General features: G+C 38.3%; 1 protein-coding gene across 5 annotated transcripts in view; it reads right to left on the reverse strand.

Annotated features, from left to right (window-relative positions):
- The window catches only part of IL15 (interleukin 15), a 79,847-nt gene that overhangs the window by 31,217 nt on the left and 27,292 nt on the right, over positions 1-21,338 (reverse strand). For 2 of the 5 annotated variants that reach the window (XM_088132824.1, XM_088132822.1), the window contains exon 1: positions 3,159-3,217. The exons of 2 other annotated variants lie outside the window; for them this stretch is intronic. The gene's annotated coding sequence lies outside the window, so the exon portion shown is untranslated. Of the gene's footprint in view, positions 1-3,158; positions 3,218-21,338 lie in introns of those variants that run through there. One more of the 5 variants, XM_088132825.1, reaches the window with a different exon arrangement.

A 21,338-nucleotide genomic window follows, 5' to 3' on the forward strand; every position in this document is an offset into this window, starting at 1 on the left:
GCTTTAATCTACAACAAAATTTCCCCTGCGTTTGCTAATTTTTTTGCCTAGTCAGATAACTGAGAAGTAATTATGTTTCACTTCAATAAACAAATTCCTTGTTGATTCCATTAGAATGAAATGCACTTATTAAAAATTTAACTAACCTATTAACTGGGAAGGCTCAAAAGACACTGTTGTGTCTTCACAAAAATAGAAAAATGTACAGTATTAAACAAGTACAATACCAGCACCAAGGCAATGAAGATTTTGCTAATGCATTCATACATTTTTGCACAATACTGTACTTCCACATACACATAATTCCAGTATTTTCTCAGCACCATATACTTTCTTTACAGTAGGTTGTTTTTTTTCTTCCAAATAATTAACATAACAGAAAAATCTATTGAAAAAGGAGTAAGCATACAAGAATTGCAAAGAGCTGAAGAACCTCAAGCATAAATAATGCTGAAGGTTAGCCAGTTTGAGAGGGGTGGGGTTCATCCTTGCTGCAGGCCTGGTTCAATTTAATGCCTTCCCCAGGGCTTTTCTTTTCTTTTCCTTCTCTATCCAGTTATCACTTCTCTCATATCGTCTCTGCCCAGTTCTGTTTTATGTTTCTCTTTTTTTCTTACCATTCCAGTGCAGCTAATCTTTCTCTATTCAGCCTGCCATCCTTTTTTTCCTTCCTGTGTGTTTATCTGAGTACAAGTGGTTTGTGTGTATGTGAGAGAGAATCCTTGATATGCAGATAGGGAATCAACTAGTTTTATAATACAGTCCTATTATAATAATACTCCATTACAAATACTATATGAATAATTACTGTAGTTATTAATTCAATTGATATTCATATTTTGCCCTGGTCTGTCCTTTTTTGAGTATAGTTTTTAACAGGTAGGTGTGCACACACACATATATGCATACACATTCAAGTGTGCCATATGCAAACTTTTATTGGGTGGGTAATCTCAAGGATGGGTTTCAACTGGAGTTGGCAATATATACTGAAAATATGGGGAAGCTGATCATTAAAGAGGCTTGCTTGCTGTATTTTTTTTTTTCTTCTTGCTTTTCCTTTTGGGGATCTGCTTTAAATTTAGGGTCATTTTCCTTTTGGGGTAAATAGAATATGCACACATTTACATATCATGTGAACCACATAACTGTGTCCACTATATTTATAATTGTTTTTTCAATTGATGCTAGTAGGCACAATCCTGAAAGCATGTTATGAACACTTCCACAAAACAACTGCTATGGTGGGCAGGGCTGGACACAAAACAGCATTTATCAAGTCAGATTATCTTCTTTTTTTTTAATGGACAGAATATGCTAAAAAACAAGGCACTGGATCGCAGCCATCCATCATTTCATTTTCTAAGAATGCCTCTAGTATCTACATGGAGTCCACTCACATTGCTAGGAATTCAGATTACACTTGAAGCTAATGTTTATATTATGCTGGCCTCCTAGTGTTTTATAATAAAAAGATCTTTTAAAAAATCTACTGAAGCAGAGATCCTGCCAGAAAGTAACAGTTGCACTGATACTTTTACGCTACTTTGAAATGCACACTCTACTGCATTTATGTTGTGCCGTTCTTTCAAGGCAATCTACAGATTATAACACGCACAAGGTACAAATAATAAAGAACTGGTTATGCACGGGCCTTAAGTTATGCTCTTGCCTTCCTTTGAAGAAGCTATGGCTGAGTAATGTTCCATTTAAATGAGAGTGAATTATTCTTTATTTGCCTTATTGAACAAATTGGAAAATGTGCGAATAAATTTGCAAACAAATCAGTAAGCTTGACCCAAAGCAATGGAAGACTTTCATTATCCCATCCAGCCAGCCTCTACCCATTCAGAATTCAAGTTGTTGTTTCAGGCTTCAATCTTGTGCAAACTTCTCAGGAGCTCACAGGAACGTTTCTGAATAGCTGCATAGAGAAGCACAATACAGAAGCTGCATCCAGAAGTGCAGTGAGTAAACATCTTGTTTACCTCCATGTATCCATATTCCTCATCTAGAAAGAACTCCTGTACTTTTTATGTAGCTCAGAGCTGTCCACTAAGTTTGCCCATTAGACATGTCAGATTGATGTCTGCCTGGAAATTAGTCTTCCTGAATGAAAGCAAAAGGCCACTAGAAATACACCTTAGAAATGCACAATATCTGGACTAGACATTTAGGCAGGGGAATTCGTCCTTTTCCTTCTGCCATTTTCCCATTGCAAATACTATTTGGCATGAAACAAAAAATGAAACATTTGCACATATTTATTTGGTATGAAGGACCCAAATATATATTGTCTTCTGGACTAGTTGGTAACTGGGGAAGCGTAGCTATATCTAGTAGTGCCCTCTTCTAGAGTAAACATCTCAGAAACTTCTATTCATGCAGAATCTGAACAATGGGAGAAGTCAGATCTCTTAGTAAGAAACTAACCATCCAGAGTTACTAAATATGTGTGAGCTGCAGTTTTAGTTAAAACACTGAAAACCAGCTCTGTTTAAATTAGGAAGCCTGGGCAGGGATATTTGGCCAGTAACCCCAACCCAACCTAGTACCTGCATCGCTGCAAGGACTTTTAAAAAGCACAACCTACGTTTTAAGTCACCGATCAGAGAGAAACTTTGGCATCGGAAACCCCGAGCGAATGCCAACATCAGCAGAAACGTGGGGGGGAGGGCGACACTAAAGGAGAGGGAACCGCCCAGCATTGCCGTCCTAATGAGCACGCTTAGAATTCAGAAATGCTGGGAAGCCTTTGAGCAGAAACGGGGGGGGGGGGGAGAGAAAGGGGCATCGTCCGACAAATTAGCAGCACAGCAGGCTGCTTTCATTTTCCCAGCCAGATTCCGGGAAAGATTACTCTGAAAAGCCTAATCGATCACAGTCACACTTGCGACTGACTTCACGGAGGCGACAATACCCCATAGAATATCCCTTGCTTCTTTCTCTGTAAGTAAGACTGACCGCCTTCCTGCTTCCTCTTCCCGTCCTGTTAAGGGGTCAAGAATAAGCAAGCCCGCACCGTAACTGCAGTGCGAGTGTCCCCATCGGTGTGTCCTGACCCACACAAGTGCACCAGCCGTGCCGCCCCCCCCCCCCCTCGCCGAGCTCAGCCCGCTGCAGAAAGGGGGCGAGGAAGAGAAAATAGAAGCAGATACCTGGGAGGCAGCAAGCGCGCAGCAACCTCAGCCGCTAGTGGGCGAGTCCGCGATATGCGCGCCCGCCCTTTAGGCAGTGCATAAAAAGGGAAGGAAAGGCAGGGAGGAGACGCCAGAGCCGTCCCTCTTTGGACCGCAGAGGAGTCCCCTGGCGCGGGGCGGGAAGAGGCTTTGTTGCAGCGGGTCCGAACCGCGAAGAAACGGAAGATGCCACGTGCGGCTCCTGACACTGGATGGCGGCTCTCCCTCTACGCACCATAAATTACACCAACGCCGCCCAAAGGTTTGCTGCGGGTATTTATGCAGCGCGCCGAAAACTTCTGCACCGCCTACCTTCCCACCCTTCGGGAAATATTTTCCTGGTCGAGGAGCGCAACCGTTGCAGAGGCTGAGCTGTCGGAGAGAAGTAAGGGCCGCTCGGTTCAGAGGCGAAAGAAGGACCGGGGGCACCTTGGCCGTTTCCCCCGACTAGCGGTGCAGCCAGGAGTGGACTGAGCCGAAATCCAGAGCCCCACAGCCAAGCAATCATCGAAGAATGGCGTCTAACTGGGGGGGGGGGGGGGAGGAGGAGGCGGCGGCGTTGTGGCGAAAAGCCCCCGTGTCAGTCGACCCCACAGCTCACAGAGGGAAAATTAAGAACCAGACATTTTAATGTTATTCAGATTGTAATTGCATCAAATTTAGCTATGAAGTGGGCTTGCCCACTTCTTTTTCCTGGACCTGCTAAATTCTTGGAGTCCGGTCCCTGGTGATACAACATTCAGAGGCTAAGGGCATTTTGGGCCTGAAATCCTATTGTCCAATTTGGGTCCTGGGCTTAGTCTTTTTAAATCCCATAAAATGCCATCCAACCCATTTCTCACCCTTTCCTTTTCTCTTGTCAGGAAGAACTGGGCAAGGCACAGTAATGCTGCCCCTGGTGCCCAAATTGCGCTTGGACATCATTTCTTTGAGGCAATGCAAAATCCTTCTTTTGGTCTAGAGCAGTGTTTCTCAACTCTGGCAGCTTGAAGATGAGTTGAGTTGAATTGAATTGAAAATGAATTGAAAAAAATTGAAATCTTCAATTTCCAGAATTCCCCAGCCAGATGGGCTGGGGAATTCTGGGAATAAGTCCATACATCTTCAAGCTGCCACAGCTGAGAAACACTGCTCTGGAGAAAGAGCCATGCAGAGGGAGCCGCTGCCACCTGGCCTGCTCATTCTCGGTCACTGCTTTGTGTGATAGCAAGAATGCTCAGTTACTACAGCCGTGCTGTGCAGAGAGGAAGGTCAGGCAAGCAATTAAGCAGTGGTGGACTGTCCTTCCATGACAGTGTCTAAGCCATGCTGACGAAAAACGTTCGTAACTCTTCTCAGTAGCTAAGTTTCAAAACAGTCTGTTACCTATATCTCTTGTAAGTGCTATCAGTGGTTACAGCATATATTACGTATAATGTTACCTAGAAAATGTTGGCAGTAGAAGAGGAAGAAAATACAAGTCAATAAAAGAAGGAAAGCAAGTCTAAATGGGCTTCTGAAGGTAAAATATGAGCCCTGGGGTCATCAAACACCCGAAGGCCACATAGTCACATATGCTGTGAGACAAGATGGTGTGAAGTGTTTAAAAGCAACAGGCTGTTTGACATCTTCAAGCTGCCACAGCTGAGCAAATGCTTTTACTAGTGTGCTGTACTTAGGGGGAATGACAACAATTTCAGCCTTTGATCAAACTTCGATATTACTAAAATGAGAAAAAAAAATGAAGCGGCTGAATTAAGTAACTTTGTTTTTTACTTTGGTTTTATACAATTTAATACACTGTATTGTAATAATAATGGTGAAGTATTGTTGAATTACAGACAATTACAGATTATCTGGACCCTTATCGGTCAGGTTTCAGGCCCGGTTATGGAATGGAAATGGCATTGGTCGCACTTATGGATGATGGTGGAAGTGCAACCATCCTTGCTCTCCTTGATCTCTCAGCGGCTTCCGATACCATCAACTACTGTATCCTATTGGGACGGCTCAGGGATATGGGGTGGGCAGCACAGTTCTGTGCTGGTTCACCTCCTTTCTTCGGAGCCGGTTCCAGTCGATGGTGATAGGGAGCGAGAAGTCCCATCCTCGGCCCCTCCTCTGTGGGGTGCAGCAGGGTTCGGTTCTTTCTCCGCTCCTTTTCAACATCTACATGAAATTGCTGGGTGAGATCATCATCATGGGATGAGGTATCATCAGTATGCTGATGATACTCAATTATATATCTCCATCCCTGGTGAGGTAAGTGATGCTGTGATCGCCCTCTCACGTTGCCTGGAGGCTGTGAGGGTCTGGATGGGGAACAACAGGCTCCAGCTAAACCCTGGTAAGACGGAGTGGCTGTGGGTTAACGGCTCCTCTGTATCCGGGACATTGTCATCGTTGGTGCTGGATGGGGTAGCACTGCCCCAGACAGACCCAGTGTGTAATTTGGGGGTCGTCCTGGACTCACGGCTCCTGCTCAAAGAGCAGGTGGCAGCCGTGGCCAGGAGGGCTTTTGCACAGCTTCAGGTTGTGCACCAGTTACGCCCCTTCCTGGATCAGGATGCCCTTCGAACGGTCACTCATGCCCTTGTTATCTCCCAGATAGACTACTGCAATGCACTCTACATGGGGCTACTCTTGAAGAGTATCTGGAAGCTTCAGCTGGTCCAGAATGCAGCCGCGCAAGCTATTTTTGGGGTCCGAAGAAGGACCCATATAACACCTTTGCTCCGTGAGCTGCATTGGGTACCAGTTTGCTTCTGGGTCCAATTCAAGGTGTTGGTTATCACCTTTAAAGCCCTACATGGCGTGGGGCCAGGCTACCTGAGGGACCGCCTCACCCCCATGATTTCAACCCGTCCCACCTGATCTCACAGAGAGGGCATGCTCCGGACCCCCTCGGCAAAAGAACTCCGACTAGCGGGGTCCAGAAGGTGGGTCTTCTCTGCTGTAGCCCCCGCCCTTTGGAAGATCTTGCCCCCGGAGGTGAGACAGGCCCCCTCACTCCCGGCCTTTCGGAGGGATTTGAAGACTTAGCTCTGCCATCTGGACTGGGGTGGGGAGGGAGGATATCAGAAGTGGGGTTGGCTAGCCCCCTAGAGGCCTAGTGTGGCTTCCATCAGCCTCTTGGATTTTTTTTTCTCTTTCCATCTATGTAGATGTGTTTGTCTTTTTATAAATTTTAATCATGTATTTATTGTTTTAACTTGGTGTAAACCGCCCAGAGTGCCCCATTGCAGGGAGATGGGCGGGGATAAGTCTATGTATAAATAAAATAAATAAATAAAAACAATTGTCCAGGTTATTAATCTATTATTAACATTCAAATATGCTTCTTATTTTTCATGTTTCTTCCTTGTCTACCAATGTGCAGTATTCGTCTAAAATATGGGTTCCGAAAAGAGTCATGCCCTAATATTTTTACTGGCCAAGCTATTCGTATTGATTTTTATTACAGTGGCGAGTGGAAAAGAGATAGAAAAGAAAATTCAGAACTGAAAATTCAACTGAAAAAAATCTTTATCAAGACCCCAAAAGAATAACAGTGACTTAGCTGTTACTTATTTACTATTGCTGGCAGGAAACGATGTTTCTTTTATAAGTTAGTACTTAATAGGTTAAACTGTGTTTTCTTTTTAACATTAGAATAGATATGTCACTGCTAGAAAGTATTTAAAATAAATGCAGGTCTCAGGATTATGCTAGGGAAACATATTTGCAGTAGCACCTGCAATCATCCATTAAATTCACTTACATTTACTTAATGACAGGAAGAATGGCTTCCTAATTACACTAGGGATACATAATAGCCATCAAAATACCACTAACCACAGCAAGGTGCTTATTTATATATAAATTATTTAGAGGCATCTACCATCCATGAAATAACTAATATATGCAAATCTCATTTCTAGTGGTCACAGTCTATTTGGCAAGATATAGACAATTACTATCACTAATGAGCGACTAAATTACAATTTAGATATTTAAGTACAATGACAAACAAAGCAAATTGTTTACAAGAGCTCAATACTATCCTGAATTAAACAGTAATCTGAATTTACAAGCAACCATAATTGTTAAATACAATGTAATCATATTAAATTGAAATGGAAAATTAAGGCAATAATACCCAATTTGCAACAGTTTAAGGGTTTGGCAGATAATTTATGAAGTCAATAATATTAAGACATTTATTTTTCCCCATAGAACGTAAGGGATTGCTTGCATATCTCATAGTCAATATTAGACTTAATATTAAATTTAATTTATCATAAATTAAATTAGAACAAAGCCAGGAACCAAAACAACCTCATTTTTCTTTACACACTGTACATTGCAAAACTGCACATGATGTAATATTGAGTGGTAGAAAAAAAAGTGGAAACTTGTCTGATCTTGAGAGGTTATCAGGTCAGATTTCTCAGTAAACTTGAACAACGCACACCACTTGCATAAACTCTCTATTTCTGGCTTCACAACTTGAGCAAATATTGTTTTCAACCCAAAAGTTGTTTTGGTTGTTTTTTGTAGCTTCCTTACTTCTGAATCTTCTGCTTCTCTTGATCTTGACAATTCTCATTCTCCCCCAGACCAAACAGTGGCAGCTTTTCAGCTTATAGTATGTACAGAAAGCAAGTATCTGCTCTCTTTAACAATAATGTAACTACGCTACAGCAGTTTTAAGCCTGCTATTATTACATGAAAGCAAGAGATAATTAAACAGCTATAAAATATAACTATATGACTTCATAGATACATCCAAGTAGCTTCCTTAGCAACAATACTGAAAAGATCTGCTATTGCCTATTTTCAAGATTTTTTTTAGTTTTCCAATCTAGTCTACATCCCTGATATTCCCTGGCATTCTTTCATCAAAATACTGAGCAGGGCCAACCTTATTTTGACAACAGCTAAGTTATCTAGATGTTTCCTCCTAGCAAGGGGTTAAAAACTAGTAAATAATTATCCAATCTACGGACATTGATCCTGGCCCAGCTAATAAATGTATTTATAAGCAGAGAGTCCTTGATTTGGATCTACAGTAATAAATCCAGCTACTTGTTATTGTAATGTTATCTTTGAAAAGGTATCAGTTGTTTTAAAAATCGTAATCATCAAAATAAGCAAAGATATATATAATCGCATAGTGAAACATTTTAATATAAATACAATGGTATGATCAGCATTGAAAGAGGAAAAAACAAAATAAAGAGTCTTGATTGAGGGGAGTTGCGTAGAAGCCCAAGGGACAATGTAACTTTGCTTGCCTCTCTCTACTACCAACTTGTGCTGCTTTCTCTAAGCTGAGAAATGCCAATTTCAAGCCCCAAAGGTGAATGTGGTGGGGGCTGAATATGGGACACTATTGTAAGAGCTTTGGTTCTGAATAGTTCAAAGTATAATCCACCAGTATCCTACAACCTGGAAAAAGAGTTAGCATATCTATTTGGCTAGGTTAAATAGAATTTTATCCCCAACAGAAAGAAGAAGAGGAGGGAAATAGATGCATATTACTCTCCGAGTGCTCTTCTGTCTTGCCAGCCTACAACTGGCAGAATATAAGAGAATGCAGAGTTTTTAATACAGAAGCACCCATCAACCTGAGATAGACTGTCTGCAACCCAATTATAGCAAATAATTACTGATCTACATTACAGCCAATTGTTTTCATGATAATTTATTCCACTATTTCATCAGCCTTTTTTCTAGTTGATTGATTGCACCAGTCAATTTTGTTCACAAGGATTTCTACAGTCTAGTGAATAGGTGACATATTAAAATAAATACAACATAAATAAAATGATAAATAAATACATATGGATAGCATGTATACCTTTTCCTAGAAATTGCTGTATTTTTTTTTAATTGGATTTTTAAGTTCATGGGAAGTCATACAATGTTTAAGAACTTTTGCTTAAGTTTACCAAGACAACAATATAAGGGAATAATATTAAAAATGCTATTTTTGTCTAAAATACTAATATGAATTTCTAACCAGTCAGAAAGTCATTCTTTTATTGTCTGTTATTTACTGCCTAAAAGAAAATAGTTTAAACTTTAATAATCCATAGCTCATATAAATTATAAAAGATAAGACTGATTTAAAATACCCTATTTCAGCATGAACGCTAAATGAAAAGGGCCAATTGGTTTAGTAACAGGAAAGTGAAAAATTAACCTCATTATTTAGTTGTAATTGGGTCCCAGATTATTTTGAAAAGAAGCAGCTATGAAACTCTGCTTGCAACACTACGCTGTAATTACCACAATAATTATGATCTGTGGCCCACCTCAAGCTGCCTTTCATGAGTGAGTATCTTCTTTAGAAGAATGTATGTATAAACATGTGGACATGAATGAAAATTTGTCCTTGAACATTTCAGACAGTTTTCTCCATTTTGAAAGTTCTTCTAAGTAATAGAATAAAGGCAAACTGCCATGAAAAGATCACTATAACAAAAAATTAGAGCCAATATTGCTCCATCTAATACCTAGTAATTAGTTCTGGAAAAGTTATCAACCCCAAGCCTAACTTTTAGGACTAGTCTTAAATATATAAAAAATAATATTTGGCTTTGTATTTAAATAGGTTCAATCTAAGTAGCTTCAACCAATATTTGGTTGGCCCTGACATTCAGGCCTTTAGAAAGGCTTTTAAAATGTAGTTATTTCACCAAGTGCTAGGCAAAGATGAGTAAGTTCCCCATTGGGAGAGGGTAAGAATGTGAGCCAGGTCTTATATTAGTGATTGTTACTACTTCCATTGATTGTTGATTTGTTTTGGTTGGTTTTTTGGGGAAGGGGGTACTCTGCCCAGAGTGGCATTTTTTGAGTTGGGTGCCCATATAAATTGGTTAAATAAATTTATTTCAGTAAAGATCTTTCTTGCTCAGTCACGCACAACATTTATTTACTGGCACTTTTTAACATAGTTCACATACTACAGAACTGGTTTAATGGTTATTGGAGTCACTGGATTGGTATTATATAAGGATCACCAGCAATTTTTCAGGTATATTGTAACAGATTTTCAGCCATTTGAGAGTTTCTTACAGGATGAATCCACACCACGCATATCTTAAAACTGCCTAAATCTACGTTATGTACATTACCTGGACATTTAATAGTGTATTTTCCTCTTCTCTCAGTTACCAATATAAAATAGTCTTTAGGTAGGTTGTACTGAAACATAACAACTAATACAGTGCAGTTATAATATACTCTTCTAAGTGAGAAGCACAGATTTCATTTCACTTCTTCAGCTCATTTCCAATCTGCTATAATCAACTGATAAAATACTGCATAAAGATTTACTTTGTAAGGTTCCCAATGATAAGAAAATCTTAACTTAGGGTATTCTTCCAATTTCATTTGTGATAACACTGTTAATATGCTATTCATTATCTCATTAATTATATCTTCTGTTAACTCCCAATTACTTTTCATGACATGAGAGCAATTTTTCCATGCTGTCATCTTTTTCTTATGCTATGCCTTCCTATCTGAACTGCTTACTGTTTTATCTTAATTATGTTTCATAATAATAGTTTGGTTTATGTGAGACTTTATAACCTCCTTTGATGTTAGGCTATTCGACCTGCCTTGAAGTAGACATTAAAATTTTCCAAGTTAATCCAATTATTTCAAAAGGTTGCTGTTCTCACTTATTATGTATAATTGTAGATAAAAGCAAAACTGTTATGAAAGTTCAAAACAAAACAAAAATGTTTTACCCTTCCAACTTTGTAAAGTCTAAAAAGAAGAAAAAAATAACATTAGCAAAATGGTTGTTTTTTTAAAAAAAACAATTCCATGTTTTTTGTGATTGCACTTTCCATTTTTAGACACAGAGTTACTTTAGGAATATTTAGAAGTTCTTGCATCCAAAAGAACCACAGGCTTAGCTATCTTCAATAATGAAAGCACCACTTAGTTAATTTAGGATAAAAAAAAATAGCCAAGTATATGTGATCTACAGTATGTTGTTTAACCGTTTCACCTCAATTACTGTTCACACTTCCAGCAAGAAATAGGAGAAAAGTAGGTAATGAAGTACAATATACTTCAAGGTATATATGTAAGGTAAGGATGAGATTGTACTCTGTGTGTGTATGTGATTTTATATATATACTGTATATATATATATGTTTGTATGTATATATGTATGTATACACATACATACATATATATACACACACACATACACACACACACACACACAGATACATGCTTACACATACAGTCATACATACACTGATTAGGTTGGCAAGGCCCCCATTCCCAGACCTGTATGATCTACATCCTTAATTGGCAGACAGATGTGCTATAAGTACACCGTGACTGGTATGTGTACATTCAGTTAGAAAAATGAGGAGCAGTGGCAAGCAAGACAGGCAGTTTGTTCCCATTTAGGTAAAGCCATTTGGGGCTTATGTTAAACAAAATAACATGATAAGGACTTCAGTGAGTGCCAGATTGGTATAGTGTGTAAAGCAACAGGTTAGAAACTGGGAGACCATGAGTTCTAGTCCTGCCTGAGGCACAAAGCCAGCTGGGTAATTTTGGGCCACTCCCTCTCAGCCCTAGGAAGGAGGCAATGGCAAACCACTTCTGAAATCTTGCCAAGAAAACTGCAGGGACTTGTCCAGGCAGTCACCAGGAGTCAACACTGACTCAAAGGCACAGAAAAAAAAAAGGAACTTTGGTAGAAATAGTCCACAGTATACAAAAACTGAGCTTTTGGTATGCTACAGCAACCTTCTACAGCCTGATATATGTCCTTCAGTTCAATTGCAGTCAAATGGGTTATAAGGTTATAAGCCCTATTCTCTAAAGCATGTTGGTGACTGCATCTCATCGACACATTGAATCCTATATGATGCTGGTTTCATGATCTCAGTAATAATGGAAGGAACTTGTTTGGGTCTGGCTCCATAGTTAATACTTTGCTACTAGGAAGCTGAGCCATCACAGTATGAGGTAGGAATGGAGGAACATGTTCCCTTTGTTTAAATCATGACAGGGTCAAAGGAATGATGGTACAATAAGGGATGGGAGGAAGAAAAGGTTTATATTAATGTCAGAGAGGCATCCATGTATACAAACATCTGAGAAAACAAAATAAAAGAATGGGGACTAATGAAGAGGGAGAAATCTCTAAAAGGAAAGACAGGCACACACTTAAATATTGATGGGTAAAATGAAATGAACTTTAAAAGATCACAGAACTAGTGGCTAGCCTGTCAATTCCTAGTGTAATGTAGCAATCTTGTTCTTAACAAGGAGTGACTTCACCACACTCAGTGCGGTATTTTTCCATAGTTAGACTCTCATTGTGGCATGTGTTCATGGCAAGTTCCAAATGCTACTTAAACTACTCATTTACAATTACCCCGGCACTGATCCCCATACTAAAAGTTTACAAAGTGAAAATAGCTCAAATACTGACGTAGGGTGCAGAATTGTGAAGCCTCTCAAAGGTCCTATGTTTGAATAAAACCAGACTAATTTCTTAAGAAGTATTCTGGAAGCCAACAAGAACATGCCAGCCTCTGCGGTAAAAACCTAAACAGGTATCTACCCCATACATACCTACTCTGCAATTAAAGTCTTTAACTACTGGCAGAGGATTCTCCTAATGGACTCTAGTAGGCATCCCAAAATGTGCCTAGAAGAACAGATACCTATAATTCAATCATTGATACAGCAACATTAGAGTTATTTTGCAGCACCCGGCTATCAATCCACTATCTACTTTAAATGGAAATCTTTAAACATAAGACTTTAAAGAAGACTTTACAAGGAAATCTTTAAACAGAAGATTTTTAAAATAGTTGCTAGGAATAAAATCACATTTCAAATAGAAAAATACCTGACAGTGGGCTTGAGGTAGTATCAAAGGATAGCCTTACCAGAGCAATATTTGAGTTGTTGGATTCAATGGATGATTCCACCACATGTCATACCATGCCATGAGAGGAAGTGCATATGTGGAGCTCCAGACATAAAAGACATCGTGCACATTTTATTTGCATGTATATCCCAACAAATAACCAGTACTGAGAACCTTTATTTGACAGAACAGCCTATAGGAATCTCAACACCATATTGTCCTACTTCCTTCAGGGTACTAATAAATTCGTAGCCAGAAGAACTGCCACGTTTACAGTCAAAGCTGTTCAACTGACAGCCTGTTATATAGAACAGAATGGGGTCTCATGCAAAGGTGATGCACTTATCTGAATATAGTTTGTTCTGTATTTTGGCATATTTATATCTATTTTATCCTTTTGTTAGTTGACACTGTGTTGTGTCTTGATATGGTCAATAAATTAATTAACTAACTAACCATAGTTAGCCTGCTTTACTATCTGATGTACAGACAGTCTTTTCTGGTTACAGCTTAAACTGATTTGTCTTGCTTACAAACTCCTCCCTTGTTAAGAAAAAAGAAAAAAACTGACCCATCATTTCCCAGACCATTATGATTCTGACTTCCTCAAAATGTCAGGTGTGATCTCTGATCTCCAAAAAATTGCTCACTCTTGACTTAGGTCATAAATATTGCCTTCATTAGTAGGTGAAATAAAGACCTCAGTACAATTATTTCAGTCTGTTGACTGCGGTTTGGAACTTTAAACTTTGAAGCACCCAAAAATATCACAAAAAGTTTAGAGCACTAATTTTAGAACTTTAATTCTTATATAATCTTACATACTCAAGAGATACAACTGAGTTCAAAAATTCCTTCAGATAAAATAAATTGTCCATAAATAACATGTACCCAATAAACATAGCTTTCTTTCCCTTTGTTTCAAGGAAGTAGAAGACATGGGACAAGGAAGTAGAAAACATGGGCCATGTCCTCCTCCGCTGTATCTTTTACCAAGTCCCATGGAGTAAATTGCTCGCACCCCTGATCAGCAAGCAGCCTGGCCGTCAAGAATCAGATTATCTTCAAATGCTTCTCATGGATGACCGGCCTTACGTTACAGTGCAGGTAGCCAGGTTCTGCGCAGCAGCAATAAAGATCTGTCAACATCGGATAGGAAGCTGCTGAAAGGTTTTGCAGTAATGGATTATAGCCAACTAGTATTTTAGTTTGCATTAACAGTTCCCAAAGAGACCTGAAAATACTACTTCAAGAGTCTGGGGGCCTTGCTGAGTGGAATCGATTTTGGTAGGGGTGGACTAAGTAGGTGACCATGAAAAAACAGGCAGAAATATCACCAACACACTTCAATTTTAGATATTATCATTTTATCATCATCTTATTTTAGATAACGATCAATAATTGTAGGATATCATAATTTAAGGAGTAATAATTACACTATAGGATAGGCCATTTGATTTCATGTATAAATGACATTTAGGCAGCCAAATTATAATTATGGTATAGATTTTACTTGATATTATTATATCTAAGATTTTTAATTAGACATGTGCATTTTTAGTTGTACTGGTCTATGACTGTAATAAGCTGATTGATTGATTCCCTTTGTTCTGTGTAAGTAAAATTTGCTCTGGTTCCTACCACTGAGATAACTTAATTTTCCTAAAAAGTCTATAGCTATATAATAGATCTCACTTGTGCCTTTTTATGAGTCACCAGAACAAATTCTACGCTGCCCACAATCTCTTTCTATGTGGTGGTAGATGTAACTATTTTGGGATATGTGGAACAGTTTGGTCTCATATATACCTCCTCCCTGATCAGTGTCTGTACGCATATGAAAACCTAGCTCTGAGAGAATGCATTTGGAAATGTTAACTTTGGGCCTATCCCTAGTGGATGGAGACATTGTAATTAACAGTGACATTATTTTTTCTGATGTTTTAAATCTTTGTTTATGTTGTATGCCTCTCACAGATTCATTAGAATGAAGCTGTGTAGAAACATTACAAACAAACATAAAATAAATACAGTGTGGAATATTTACCCTACTTCTCCAAATAGTGAGAAGTTCGGGAGTGCAATGCCTTTCCTAGAACTGGTTTCCTTTTATGGAGATCAGTCAACCTTTAATGAACATTTATGGAGGCATTATTAACACTCCAACAATAGCAAAAAGAAAAGATTTTTCATATCTCAAAGAAAACAAGCATAAAGTGCTTGAACAATAGGTTCAAACATTGTTTTTTCTCCAATGTCAATCAACAGAAAATATTAGCCAATACAATTAGAACTGTATAGAGACAGGAGGATGTGAGATCTAACTGATAGAAAAGAGTACAGGAGAAAAAGAACCAAAAAAAAAAAAAAGATGCTTTAAAAAGTTAAATTATTTCACACATTTTAAATAACGTATTGATTGATAAGCTGAAGCTCCCTTAGAATGCTCTGACATGCTTGTTTTTTATTTACTATTGAAGCACTGTATTCATTCTACATAAATATCCTCAATTCAAAAGTCATGTTATCCACAGAAGATTACCCTAACCTAAAGACTCACTCCAAAATAGAGGTCATCTTCCTGCTATCCATCAATGCCTTGTTCTATCCTTGTTCACCAATATAACATGAAATTTCACATCTGATGCAATATGATTATTGTTAATACCACCATTAAAAAAGTAGAAATAACAAAAATATTTTTGCCAATTTATAAATACTGGGAAGTATTCAACAGCATCCAGATCACCAGCTGCATCAGTGGATGTCAACTATTTAGTATAGTTCATTTAACCAAGTAGTCTTTCTTGTTTTGGAGTAAAGTCTATGGCACAGCTGTCAAATAAATAATGCAGAGCACAGATGTCCTGAGATTCCCTTGAAACTTCAAAAAAACTTATCTGCAACCTGTTTATCCATAGTATAATGAATTCCAAATTATTTGAAACTTTTAAAGTATCAGTATGAAACCTGAAATATCATATTCAATATCTTTCTCACCAAAGAGTTAAGCAAAAATAAGCAAGTGTATTACAATATTTGTTACTTTCCTTAAACAGCTGTTGATATTAAAATTGGCAAAATACAAGCTTGAGGGGTAGTCTATCATCAGGAAGAAAGGACACTAAATAACTCAGCTAAATAACTTAGATTTTTCTAAGATTTTCTAAATGTTTAATTGTAATGGCTATCAGCAGTCAGTCCTAAGGTACTGAATTCTGAGTCTTTCCAAATAGTGCTTAAATTCCAACAAGTAACACTTACTCATTATTTTGTATCCTATCTTACAATATTTCAGATTTTTCTCCCAAGTTATTACTACTCATTATTATTTTATATCAGTTATTCATGAACAAATAATCTCTTAAGAATGGTATTTTAAGTCCACCAAATGCTACTTTTCCGAAATTTCCATTTTCATCTCTTGGGCACAATTCAGCATATAAGAATTGTTGTGACTGCATTCTGTTAAAATAAATGGCTTTAACGTGAAAAAATCAAAATAACAGTGCAACCCTGTTTACTTTAAATTCTTTGGGCCTTAGTCCAGGTTTTCTTATTGTTATCAGCTCTTGAAAAACAGTCATAATTTTATCATTAAAAATATATTGCTTGAGGAGACAAATTTAAGTCTCCATGTTATCCAAATAGTTTTAAAAATACATGCATAATTATTGTGTAAGCTACTGATTTTTGAAAAATAATCAACATCCAAAACTTAGTTTGCTATGGGAAACCATGTAGCCAGTAACTGATTAGTCAGTTATACGTACAAGTAATAGCAAATCATTTATACAGTAGTTCAATTTGCAATTATAGCTTTAGAAGCTTCTTGAAAATATATTTAGAATACCTTTTTTCCAACCTCACCCATATGCAAAGAAAATTCACAAGCTTAATCTGCATACTGCGCAGCTCCTGTAAATTTGTATTAATACTAGTTTATTATTTTTTTACTTATTAAAAATATTATTTTTAATTGTACAAGCCAGTAGTAATTTCAGAAGGAGATATTATTTGATGGAAAATGAGTATATTTTATCTCGTTCTGAAATCCCCAGTCTAGTTCCTTGGTAAGAAGGCATCCATTATTACCAGATCTGATCTTCAAAAAGAATGATAGAATGGCAAACACTGGATTAAGGAGGTATCAGCAAAATTTGAAAGGTCAGTAATAGAAGAATGAGAATCTTTAATTATACATTATTCTTTTATAGTGGAGTATAAAGGAAAACTAAATTAGTTGGGAGGTTGTGGAAGATGAGCATTTATTGCTGAGCATAAGAGCAGGTTCAAGGAATTTTATATATATGTATATAGGTTATTTATTTATTTATTTATTTATTTATTTATTTGATTTCTCCCCTGCCCATCTCCCCCCAGTGGGGGACTCTGGGCAGTTCACACAAAACATTAAAACCATAAATACATAAAACATAAACATTTAAAAAACATTACTAAAAAAGAGGAAGAGAGTCCAAGAAGATGAAGGATCTGGAGCTGAAAACAGCAGGCCACTATGGGGCTAGCCATCCCCGTGCTTGAAGTATTCCCTCCCCACCCCAGGCCAAATGGCAGAACCAGGTCCAAAGCCCTCCGGAAGGCCAGGAGTGAAAGGGCCAATCTCACCTCCAGGGGCAGAATATTCCAGGGACCGGGGGCTACTGCAGAGAAGGCCCACCTTCTGGACCCCACTAATCGAAGTTCTTTTACTGCGGAGGTCCGAAGCATGCCCTCTGTGTGTGATCGAGTGGGACAGGTTGAAGTCATGGGGAAGAGGTGGTCCCTTAGGTAACCTGGTCCCATGCCATGTAGGGCTTTAAAGGTGATAACCAACACCTTGAATTGGACCCGGAAGCAGACTGGTACCCAATGCAGCTTGTGGAGCAACGGCATTGCATGGTCCCTTCTTGGGGCTCCAAAAACAGCCTGCGCGGCTGCATTCTGGATACTCTTCAAGGGTAGCCCCACATACAGCACATTGCAGTAGTCTATCTTGGAGATAACAAGGGCATGAGTGACTGTTCGAAGAGCATCCTGATCCAGGAAAGGGCATAACTTGCCATGGCTGCCACCTGCTCTTCAAGCAGGAGCCGTGAGTCTAGGAGGACCCCCAGATTATGCACTGGGTCTGTCTGGGGCAGTGCTAACCCATCCAGCACCAAAGATGACATAGTCCCGGATACCAAGGAGCCATTAACCCATAGCCACTCTGTCTTACCAGGGTGAGATATATATATGTGTGTGTGTGTGTGTGTGTATTCCCTATGGCCCATAGTTTTCAAACAAAAAGCGGACAGAAATGAGCAGCACTCAGAGCTTAAATGTTTAATTTTTTAAATAAGTATTACATATTTGTCAAATGTAGGAAAACCCATCAGTTTTGTTATTAATGGGATAATTTGAAAGGAGAAGAAAAGTGGGGGCGCAGCTAGGGTCCACCTGATTTTTCATCCATCTCATATTTACTGAGCCAAAACTTCTTCTTGCATGGTTCGAATTATTGAAATACTTGCACTAGAACTTGACATGTTGTGAAACACACTGGTTGTGCCATGTTTTTCACATTAGAAACAGTAACATCCCTTGGAGCACTGTTTGCCAGTCCTCTGTATGTCACCTAAAGGAAAAAGGGTTAAATGTTGATTAAATAGGCAGAGAAAACCAAACCAGATAGTTAAAAAAAAAAGGAGATTGTGAAACTGACAGCAAGTATTAAGATCATTAGGTTCACTAATCAGGTTGTCTGTATTGCTTCCTAGCAGCTGGGTTGCAGAAGACATCAAGCAAGAGCTTATTTGGGAATCCCAGCAAATAAGTGTCATATTCAATAGCTTCAATTCTCCCTGGCATTTGGAACTAAATAAGGTCTCTTTGTCACTTCAATAAGTCCTTCCAGATCAGAAGAAACTTCAGATAGGGAGGGCTCTCTTAAGTGCTGCCTGATCACTAGCTCAGCATTAGTGATCTTTGAATAAAGCAAAGCTTGCATTATAAGCTTCCAGGTATTTTCCCAGAACCCTTTATAAGTTATTATAGACCTTTTCACTCTGCTGAAGCCATATTTCTCCTTGCAGAAAGAAGTTTTTAGTCACTGTTCCATCATGGTTGTAATCTTCTTTGTATTGTTCCAATTTTAATGTATGTGCTACTGAAGCACTGTTCCATCATGGTTCTGATCACAGCTCAGTTCCCTGATAACTCCTAATTTTGCAGAGACAGGTTACTGGTTTGCAATCAGGTGATCAGAAAAAGAGAAATTGAGTTGTACTAATCTACACTAAAAAAGAACATGTGGTTCATGGCACAGTTTTCACTCCACACTACCAATTTTTACAAACCAGTTTGCAGTTGATTTCTGATCATCTTCATTTTTGCCAGTGTTAGGCACTCACCTTTGTTTATTTGTTTACCCAAGTCTCAAAATAAGCAGTAAACACCATGAATGCATCATCTCTCTCTCTGAAGTTCATTAATAGGTGAGTTCCACAAACAGTACTCAAAGATTCCTGCTACAGCTCATGGAAAATCTGCTCCCATCCCCTCACTTTGCCTCACAGACTCTGGTCCCAAATAAACTCTTGCTTGATGTCTTCTGCAACCCAGCTGCTAGGAAGCAATACAGATAACCTGATTAGTGAATCTAATGATCTTAATACTTACAGTCAGTTTCACAATCTTCTCCTTTTTTTAACTATCTGGTTTGGTTTTCTCTGCAAACTTTTCAAAACATGGCCAAATGCAGTTGGACAGGTATATATTACTACAGGCCGGGGAAATATATTTTAGTGAATTTTATTGGGATGAAGAAGTGTCTTGCCAAAGTCTGGTGTCTGCAACTGAGGTTAGGAATTTCATTTTCTAAGTGAAACCTTGGAAGGCTTCCAGAAATGCAGGTGTATTCACAGGGAGGAGGTCAAGATGGCAGTCGCAACCACCAACACATGTAAAAAAAAGTTTAAAAAAAGTTTTAAAAAATTACATTGCCCCATCTTGACTTTTTTGACCCTCTGTGTATACCCCTGCAGAAATGATTTAATTCCCAGAAAGCAAAACAAAAAAATTAAAAATTAAAACAATACTGCATGATAGTTGTGATCTTAGCCTCTCTCATTTTAAATATATTAACGAACAATGCCAAATTTCTAGGGATTAAGTTCTAGCAATCACCCTCCATTTTAAACAAGGCAGGAGGGATGACCTGGCAAATTATAGATATTAATCTGCCAAGCACAAACAGTAAAGTCTTTGTTAGATATTTATATTGGAAATTGAGGGTGCAGCGGGAGAAAAAGCCAATTTTAGAGAGGTCAGTGTACTACAGATTGTTGCTTCATATTACAATACTTAATTGAGATGTCCTATAACAATACAGTACCTTTATACACAGCTTTTATAGATTTAAAGGCAGCATTTTTCTCCATTTCCAGATCAAAACTATGGATTAAACTAGAAGCCTCCATGGTTGACCAGCATTTGTTTTTCCTAACATGAACCATTTTTGTTAAATTGTTATATAAATGATTTTATGACTTATTTGAATCATTTGCAGACTTAGTTCCAGATTACTCTATGCCAGCGATATGGCAGTCCTAGCACTGAGAACCCTTATTCAATATAGTAAAACAAATTATCCCCCCCCCCCAAAGAAAAATAGCCAGGAGACTAAGATCATTTATCTCTGGAAGATAAATGAAAATTCTATAGAAGAAGAAATTATTTTAAATATCTGGGTGCTTCTCTATGGATCTGGTTCAAGGAAGACTATGGAACCTATGTGGCTTAGGATGCCCAGAAGGATACAACTGCTATTTTTAAATTAGTAGAAACAAAGGAAGTTACTACATACCTGTGGCCATTAAACATTTTGAAACTAAGTCTGTGGCACAATGATTTGGGCAGTTTTCCAAATATTGAGCTGCATTTCAAATGCTTAAATACAGTTGGAGGAGGCTTCGTAAAGGTGGGGGTGAGGGTATGCATAGTCATGTTTAGCTGTTGGTTAAGATTACCTTTCATCCATTAGGATTCACCTCACTAATGCTAGTGAACAACTATCAAACTTCATGGGGGAAAAAGTGAATTGGGAGAAGTACCTGTATCTGGGTTTTCTCCCACTTATTTGCATGCAGTGAGATAAGATCTGGTTCTCCTAATTCATAATGAACACAGATTGAACTAGGTCCCAGTCTTCCAATGAGTGAAAGTCATAGATATATAGTAATATTTGCAAATATAGTAATATTTGCTTCCCACTGAATACAGATGTTCCTAGACAG

The sequence above is a fragment of the Python bivittatus genome, unplaced genomic scaffold (assembly GCF_059951505.1).
Source record: "Python bivittatus isolate LINGU-HERP-01145 unplaced genomic scaffold, Pbiv_v1 ctg000070_np1212, whole genome shotgun sequence".
Taxonomy (NCBI): Eukaryota; Metazoa; Chordata; class Lepidosauria; order Squamata; family Pythonidae; genus Python; species Python bivittatus.